Here is a 9,572-nt window from a genome sequence, read left to right as displayed (position 1 = left end):
AGCCAAACAAGGTCAACCCCTTGTCTCTTCCACATTATTCCATATTGCAGCAGACATTTTGCAGCCGGATTTCTGATAGGGAATATGATCATAAAATATATATATAGTGGTAAATTTTCCCCATCAATATTAATTTTAATGTTATTAACATTTTAATGTTAATTTTAATGTTAATTATTAGCATTATGAAACTCCAAAAATAATTCCTACCAGTTTTTGTCTCTGTAGTTATTTTTCTTTTACCATGCTTCTGCTCTGTGCAATGATTCCTCTCTCTATGACCAGTTTCCCTGCTCTTTTCTACTAATCAACTATTCCATCATGTATGTTGGACTGCTAGAGAACTATTTCTTCATACTAGTCTGTGAGACTTCTTCAAAATTAGCCCCATTCATGTTTCACAGAACTGTAGTTGTAGTCTCTTGTGTCTTTCAGGTGTATCAGTCTAGAATTATGATACCAGCAAGGACCTAATTTCCAGTGAATAAATTATTTTTTACGCATTTAATATTTCTATGGTAGAGGGGGCAGTGCTTGTCACAATGGATAATCTGGAGGTGGAGCTGAGGTGCTTTGTCTAAAACTATGAGCCATGAATTTTTCAGTCTGATTCCAACCCTGATCCTCTCCCAGACTTGAATTTCTGCCTTGACCTCAGCCCTGCCTTGTCACTAGAGATGCACCTGGCAGAGTGGACCATATCTGACTCTGATCACTGTTGTCAACCGTCTCTGCTCTTTTCTGCTCAATTGCTGTGACATTGTGCCCTTGACAGAGAGGGCCCTGCCTGTCCTTAAAAAGCAGGGAGTCCTTGCTGCTCCCTGATAAAGGCAATAGCTGGGCCTCTAATCCTGCAGGATCATTCCCTTCAATATGAATGTGAGGCAGAGAGAGAAAAAAAGGAATTGGAAAAAGGAGGGGGTAGGGAAGAATGAGAGCGACAGGGAGAGATGAAATAGAAATGTATCACCACTCCATGGAACCGAATGGCGTCTCATGAGTCCTCCTCTTCTAGTCTTCTTGATGGTGAGGGACCCATAAAACATTGAGTCCAATGGATTAATACACATTCAGGAAATGCCCAGGCACCTCCCTTTTTTGGGGGGAAGCTTTACAGTTTCTTGCGATAGGCTCGTATTTGTTGCATCACTTGGATCACCTGCAGTCCTCTGGTGCCAGAAGGTCTTAGGAATGAGTCAGAGGGCACTTTGGGGGTCTTTGATGATTTATGACCCCTTCTCAGCTGCCTCTCATGTGAATGCCCCTTGTGTATGTGGCCTTGCTGGAGGCGGGATTATTGCTTTTGTGTGGAGAGATTTTACCATCATACACTAAAAACCCTTCTCCTCCTCCACCTGCTGGGGCCAGCTAGGGCTGATTCTTAACAGAGATACATTCTTCTTCCCTGAGCCTTGTTTACTTCTCCTCAAATCTGAGATAATTGGACAATAGTCTTATCTCAAGTCCCCAGTTACAGTCCAAATTCCAGTCAGGAGGCATATCTGGGAGAGAGGTGAGTGCTTTGGTGGTCACAGACGGACAGTTGCTTCTTTGCAGCTTGACAAAAAGTCTTTCTGTGATTTTGACAATGTTTAAGACATTAACAGCATTTCAATCTCTCACACTCAGTCGTATTCTTGATATCCAAAAAGTAATAATTTCTTTAAGGATTGCAGTTATCCAAATGACCAAGTGCAAGGGAACTGATTAACGTCTTCAGACTATGTCTGGAAGAAAATACATGGAACATGATATTTTCTGAGAAACAAAGCAATTAAATTCATGTCATTCTTCAGGGTTGAAAGGAACACAAGTGACTGCTAAGTTGAGGAAAAAAAGGAAAACCTGTTCTGTAGGATAGTTTCTTAGTTTCAGCAGTTTCTCTGAGTTGACCCAGTGAAAATATGCTCTGTGCAAGACCATGTCATATTGAACAGCAAGGTTCTGGGCCTTGGGTGCTCCCTTTCAAAAGAGAAATAATTTATAAGAGGGGAAAAAAAAGTTATTACACTTCTGAGCCAACTTGTTTAATACTAGCCACTTTAAGACCCACAGGAAAGAGGGAAACATTATTTTTTCTCCTCATGCATCCCAAGCATTAATGTATAACTTCAACACAGTTAATCTTTCCCTTTTTTGCTCCTGTCAGTCCTACAATCTTTCTAGGGAAAGATGTATTGCAACATCAGCCAAGAAAAATGAGTAAGTTATTTCTTTTCCATGCAAGAGGAATGAGCAATCTATCTGGATGGCTCCAGAAACAAAGATGAATAATGAAATGAAAGTTAATTCACTAAAAAGTTCAGTATGGAGGTGACTGAAATGTCAGTATTACTTTAAATGACTTTGTAATAGAGATTGTTTTGAAAAGCTCGCATTTTGATTTTAATGTTTTAAAACAACATTCTTCAGCTTTTTATTTCAACAATTTCAGGATTTTCTCAGTTTTCATTAAAAATGTGAGAACTTCTTATAAAAAATAACCTCGCATTAAATTAGGTTTTTTTTATTTCCAAGTTATTTAAGAAACAAACAAAAAAGTTCAATAGTGGCCAGGAGTTCTGCTGAATGTATGTCAAATAAAAGTAGATGTGTAAATATTATCTTAGCAAGAAATACTGTAATACAGTTAAGTGTATAATGCACTCAAAAGTTTTCATTTTTCTAAAATGCTGGCAACTTAATATAGGAAAATAATGACTAAAATAGACAAATACATGCAAACAAATAACAATGTAAAGAATAAATTACTTTGATTCCATCTTACTAATTTTCTCATATAGTTTTTATTAAAATTTATGTTCATGTATAGAAAAAGGGAGCAGATAAAGTCTATTAATTCAGCAGAAAATTAAGATGTCGGTACAATGATATCTTCAGCAATAAGACCTTGGACAAAAAGTTCTTATTTGGTTATACACCAGTTTCAGAATCATTGGTAAAGGCTAGAAATGCATGCATGAACATCTAGCTGATATTTCTGAAATCTAATAGGAAGATTTCCTAAGAGTGTTAAAATCGCTAAGTTTAAATCCATTTGATAAGGGTCAAACATACAAGAGAGTGAAGGTATTGTTACCTTTTTTCTGAATCCAGGACAAGTTGGATGTAAATGATCTTGTTGGCCTTAAGAGTAGTCTTCTAACTAATAAAAGAGAGATTAGGTAGTCTGATGTCAGCCTAAGCAAGCCAAAGCAGAACAGAGAGAATGAGACAAGTGGTCAAGAATGTCTAGAAAATATGACTTAAAATTAAAAACACATGGGAGTTGTAAACAGAAACATACTGCAGTTTTTTTCTCTTTCAATATGAAAATCAAAATAATTTCTCTAAATTATTAGTGACAGTTTTCTAGCCTTTAAAATATAACATTCCAAGTGTGTAAGTTCTAGGCTAGTCTTCTCTTTTTTTTCTTTTTAAGAGGTACTGAAGGAACTGATTCAAGCCTAAAAAGTAATGGTGATTACTGCAAGTCATCATGATTTGATTATGCTTCTGTGGAAACCAATAATACATTCTCTGGTGCATACCAGCAGCTAGTTTCACAGGCATACAGATAATTATGGGCTTAGTCAGCTGGTAAATAGAAACTAAAGAGAAAAATGTGAATAATTATTGGGAACTACTTAAGAACACTTACCAGTTCCTTAAAATACATGGTTCCTTGAAGCCTTGTGGATTATTTACAATTATTTTCAGAGAATGAACATCTGTACATATATTCCAATCAAAATACTCAATTGTTCACTCTAGTAATATCTTTGAACTTCAATCTAAATTTTTTCAGCTTTCACATTTTCTGCTAGAGTGGAAACTCCACTATTATGTGTGTCTTCCCTATAGATGTAATTATCCATTTTTTGTTCTTGTTGAACTAATCCGTTGAGCTCCTCAGGTGTTTCATTCTAAGGCTTTGTTCAACCCTTTAATAAGCCTTGTTGCACTCCTCTGAGTCCTCCAGTCCACCAAGCTCTTCCATATGAGAAATGTAATTCCCTTGGTCATGAGTAATAACAGAATTAATACATGCAGGGTTCACATTAACCCTTTAGGCTGTGGCAACAGAATGGGTACTCATATTCAGAAGATCATCCACTAGTATTTTTGTGTCTTTTCAAGTAACACTCTTTCCTGTGAAAGTTTTCTGTCTGCTGCTATGAGAGATATTCCAATATTTGGCTTTATTGAAACTCATAAATCCATAAATCCACACGTATATATATATATGCATACTAAGATAATAATTTTTTAAAAAAATCTCTGGTTTTCCATATCTGTTTGAATTCCTCCTACCCAAAACCACCCCTCTTTGATGCTATCTGTATGGTAAAACCCCCTTTTTTTGTTTGACAATGATTTTGATTTTTCAACAATAGCTAACATAAGCTTTAAATTATAGTCTGAATCACTTTTACTCCTTCACAGTTCTCCTAATTGATTAAAACTTATTATTTACAATCCTTTTTCGAAATATACTGTTTAACTAATGTTTAATCCTAATGATATACAGCACACTAACTTTGTGTCGCTCAAGTTTCATAACCCTGAGTTGTGTGATATCGAATACATTACAGATTTCTATTGCATTATCACTTGTGCATGTGTCAGATAAACTTGTATTCACATAGAATTGAAGTTAGTTCGGCAATACCTATCTCTCAAAACTATGTGGGAAGTAGCATTCATTACATTAACATCTTATTAGCAGCCAGATACTCAGTTTCTGAAACAACAAAACAACCATTGACATTTTCAAATTCAATCAATAGACAGGAATTGGGAGCTCATCATTTGAAGTCTCTAACTTCTAGGTGTGAGGTTAGATTAGATGATTGCAGTTAGTCCTCATCAGCTTAAAAGAATCGGGTTAAGAACAGTTGCTGTCAGTCTATGAACAGTTTTAAAATCATCGAGTAGACAAAAAAACCCCTCACACCAGGATGCACTGAGCATACAAATGATCATTGCTGGATCTTATCAGCAGTTAGTTACCACAAGAAAAAGACTCTTTCAGGAACTGAGGAACTTTAAAAAAAAAAATTTAAAAATCACAGTTGATTTTCAATGGGTCTTGTATCTTTATTGTACAATACATTAAATGTGCTGCAGTCAAATTAAGTGATGCTTATTAAGCAATACAAGAAACAGTCTTTAACAGGAGAGCAAAAGTGCTGTGCCACATCCCATGAAAATCCTCTGGATTTTCCCATAGCAGGATACACTGATTAAAAGCATAAAACAAGGTTCATTTCACCAGCGGTCAGAGTGATTTCCAGGCATTTGTTCATCTGATGCATTCCAATGCAGTGCTATGCTATCCCTTGGTCTCAATACATTTGATAATTACTCTATTACATTGTAGAATATTAAATCTAATATTTAAATTTTCCCAAGAACAAGCATCTTCTGTGCAACCTAAAAGCAACAAGCTTTCTATTCAAACTGTTCATTTGAACCTTTGATTCCAATGACCATTTAAACATACATTTTAATCCATTTTTAAAGTTAAATTATACTTTTTGAACATATTTCTGACTTAAAGGTTTTTTTTTTCCAACTGAATCCATCTGTTGGACTGGAAAAATTCACTCTTAGGGGCACTTTAGTCTTTGAATCCTTTGTCTGTCAGTAAGCAAGAGAGTGTCTCCTGGATTTTCTTTAATTTCACTTTCTTACTGAAATTATACATTTCAGTGGCAATTCAGATCTAATATTTCCAGAGCTGGCTAAATCTTGATGTGACGTGAACATACACTAGTATAAGAAATTAGTCACTTTCCTCTATATATTCTTCCTGATGAATTTGTCTTTGATCCTATCAAGACTTTCAAAGCTTTAACATCAGTTAAAGATCTTCTGCAGAAAGTAATCTGAAATTACATATTAAGGAAAATTATTAGACTTTTTCCTAATTATGGTTTGAGGCTCATTTAAAAAGCATCAGGGGAATGAGGCATTTTAAAATGAGAGGAATTATAGCACTGAAAGGCTGTATTTCTGCCTGCTAGAGATTCGATTGTGATTTCAGTGAACTCTTGTGGTAAGTTACAAGATGTTGTGTAGGTATCAAAGGGACAGAGACCCCAGGCTAAACACTTAGGAGCAAAGCCTGTAGGAGGAATTGTGTATGTAGCATGAGAATGTGCCTTGACATTTAGTGCACAGTTTTAAAAAAATCAAAGTGCTTATCTAACCTGAGATTCTTCAAGGAACAACCTCTTCAGAAAAGAGACGTCTCCTGAAGGCCAGTTTTGGGATGCACAGTGCCAAAAGCTGCAGGAGTAGTATCTGTAGGTGTCTGAGAGAATCATTATGGAAATATATAGTTTTATCATGTGAATTTTTTTTTGCTTAAAACATATTTCATCACAAAAAAACAACCATGTTTATAATTCATGGTTGACACTTCATGACTATTCATTTTGGTTTTAGAGACTGATGTCTAACACTAGTGCAATTATTAAAAGCTAAACATAATTTTGACATACAGACTGGCTTACATCTTCAGATCCTGAAATGACATGGATGGTGTCTAGGTAAAAATATATCGATTTTATTTATTTTCTCAGATAAAATAGAATGCTCAAGGTGTATGCTGTATTTTCAATATTATTTTCTTTCATCATCCTATTTTCTCTGGCATGAGAATTCTTTTTGTTGTTGAGGTTGGGTTTTTTCACTGTATAAAATTTCATTTCTATCTTCTGAGTTACTGTTTTTCCCAACTTCAACTATGTTTTTTTTCTTACATATAGTTTGCAGTTTGCAATCTCAGACTATCTTTGAAAAGAGAGTTTCAAATGGAGATGACTCTTAACTAAAAAGTCATTCCAATGTAGTATTTTGGCTTATCTTTTTTAAAACATTTGGAAATAATAGTGATGGTATTGAAATGGACCTGGAAAAAGGAGAAATACAGAGTTCTCCACCCACTTTGAAAGAAACAATGGATATTTTAGGACAAACACAACATACATATGAAAAAGAATTATCCAGTATAATTCATGGCAAATGTTTTTTCCTATCTTAACTACACGTAATAAATTTGCAGTCATTTTCTTATCCTAAAAGTCCTTGAAATTAAGTTCTGTTGAAGAAAAGGAGAGGGAAAATGACTTACCTTAGCTCCTTTCCTTAGTACTTAGCTGCATTTCCTTAATTTTCAAATATATAAGGCTTATTCCAATCTCTGCAGCTGTTAGTCTAATTGGATGATTTCCTGTTTGAAATGCAGAATAATTTAAAGTGACTAGCAGTTGTTCAGGGATCCTCCCTTTCTAGGGCATAACTTAATCTGACATATTCAATGCTCATCAGAGATTCAACATCTTTTCAAACTGATTACTGCTTCCTCCATCACACTCCAAGTTCTTTGACTTCCATTTAAGTGCTACAATTTAGAGTTTGATTATTCAAATGAAACTAAGAGGAAAAATCAAGCTTCTTTTTTTTTTTGATTGTACTTCCTCAAAATGTATACCACATGCAGTCCTCTGTAGTATTTGCTAGATTTCTCATCCTCTGAGATACGACAGCAAGCTCTGTATTTAGGGTTTTGCTTTTGCTGAAATTCAGAGTGATAATGTAGGAGACACTGATGTTGCATATGATTAATATCATCAGAATTTACTTGGTAGAACCAAGTTTAATTTTTTATAAAAATGGGACAACAGTTTCTTTTGAGTCACGAATTTCAATAAGGTGTGAGTTTTGTAAGAAGTGCAAATAATCAAGAAATTATATTTCTTTGAATAACCTTGAAATATAAAAGTTTGTGTCTGATTTAATAGGCCCAAAACTTAATGTTAGTCATGTCATTTTGAAATCTGAAAATGTTGAATGTGTGAGAGAGAATATTCCCTTTGTTAACACAATTATACAGGCACGTGGTCATCCAAGGAACTTAATTATATCTACCCCCTGACAAAATGCTGTTTACCATTTGACTTGTTTGATTGTTTTGTTTTATTTTTGTTTGGTTTTGTGTTTGGTTGTTTTTATTCTCTCACTGTATTATGCATGCCTACAGAACTTTCCTCTTGGTAGGGTAAAGACACCATGTTTTCTTAATATCCCCTTGAAAACATGAAGATTTTTCTCAAGTAGTTGTTCATTAATGTTAATGAAGAGTTACTCGACTTAAAACCTATACATGCATGTCATGGTTTGAGAGCTTTGAAAAAATCTAATTCTCTAGTCAAAGCCCCCTCCCCCATCTCAACCAGTATAAGATGTGTTTTTTCCAGACAAAACACAAGACTCAGAATGGGGAAAGGGAATATTTTACGATGACTATACAAATAAATATTATAATACATTATACACACTATCACAACTATCTCTACCATGACATAAGTATTTACAATGGATCAGATCTCTTCTCCCCTCCAAATAAAAGTCCAGGAGGGAAGAAGGACAGATCCTTTCCAGTCTCTGAGCAGCAGTATCTTCTAAGACAGCAGGTTCTCCTCATCTCATGCATGCAGCAGCTGTGGCTGGATTTCTGCCAGCACTCACAAGGGAGGTATCCAAGCCCCTCTCAGCCCCTCGACGTAGGCAAAGGGGTCTTCCATGGGCTACGTTCACCCCAGACAAAGGTCGTTCCACCACGGTCATACCACGAAGCCCAGGGGGTCTTTGTGATGGTGTGGTATCTTCAGGGGACTCAAGCCCCTTGCAGAGCTTCTGTGCCCTGCCTCAAGATGGCTGTGAGCTTCTTTGTAGCTTGCAGCAAGGTAGGGCCCCAAGGTCACCCTCCTACACAGCGTCCTGGCTGAGCTCTCAGGACAACTGAGCTTCTTAGCTCCTTTACTCTCTCTGGTGCTGCAGTATTCCAAGGCTCTTCTCCTTAATAGGAGTCCATCTTCCTCCTTTCTCAGAGGTCTCAGAGGGGCATGGGGTCTTATTCCAGTTCTTACCCCAGCTTCCTCTCTCCCTGCTGCTCTCTCGGCTCTCTCTCTCATTAGACATCTCTGTGTCTGCTTGCCTGGTTGCAAGCCGCCTCTGCTGCGTTCTTATCTTTTTGGCTCTCTGCCATCGCTTCTGGATGCTGCTTCTGCCGCTGCTATCTCTGCTCACTCACAGTGGAGAAAACTTTCTTAGCTCTCAACTGCAGGCACCTAGCAAAGCTTTATGCTGTTCCAGGTCCCTGCAGCCCCCTCTGGGGGCTGGGGGGCCAAAGCCCCCCAGGGGGCTCCAGCCCTCTGCTCCTCGTGGCCTCAGAACATGGCTACCACTTCTACAACCAACCTACAACTCGTCTCTTCCGGTCTGGTTGTGGTATGTTTATATTTTGCAGGAGCGCAGATTGGTTCAAATCTCAAGTGTCACCACCCCCTGGGGGTTACCACTTTCTTAGCTTCAGGGGGAAAACCTGGTTCAAACCACTACAATGCAGAATAAGGTTTTGAATAGTAGGTAAAGGAAAAAATGTTTGCCACCAGATTATGTAATAAGCTCCAAAAGAGGAAATGAAGTTTCTTCTGTGTGGAAAAATCTGGGAAGGCTTTTGCTGAGCCATAACGGGAACAGTTCACTTGAGGTTTCGTCTGGAAAACTTTGTCCTTTGTTTG

General features: G+C 36.9%; 1 long non-coding RNA gene across 1 annotated transcript; it reads right to left on the bottom strand.

The window, feature by feature from the left end:
• Positions 1–2,780: 2,780 nt before the first annotated feature.
• Positions 2,781–8,576, bottom strand: LOC135406789 (uncharacterized). The gene is made up of 3 exons (XR_010426477.1): positions 7,121–8,576; positions 6,195–6,298; positions 2,781–3,180 (listed from the first exon to the last, which is right to left on the bottom strand). It is a non-coding gene; the product is annotated as an uncharacterized LOC135406789 (long non-coding RNA).
• Between the last annotated feature and the right edge of the window lie 996 nt (positions 8,577–9,572).

Source organism: Pseudopipra pipra, chromosome 2 (assembly GCF_036250125.1).
Source record: "Pseudopipra pipra isolate bDixPip1 chromosome 2, bDixPip1.hap1, whole genome shotgun sequence".
Lineage (NCBI taxonomy): Eukaryota > Metazoa > Chordata > Aves > Passeriformes > Pipridae > Pseudopipra > Pseudopipra pipra.
The sequence above is the reverse complement of the archived record's forward strand: the minus strand, read 5'-3'. Positions and strand labels throughout refer to the sequence as shown.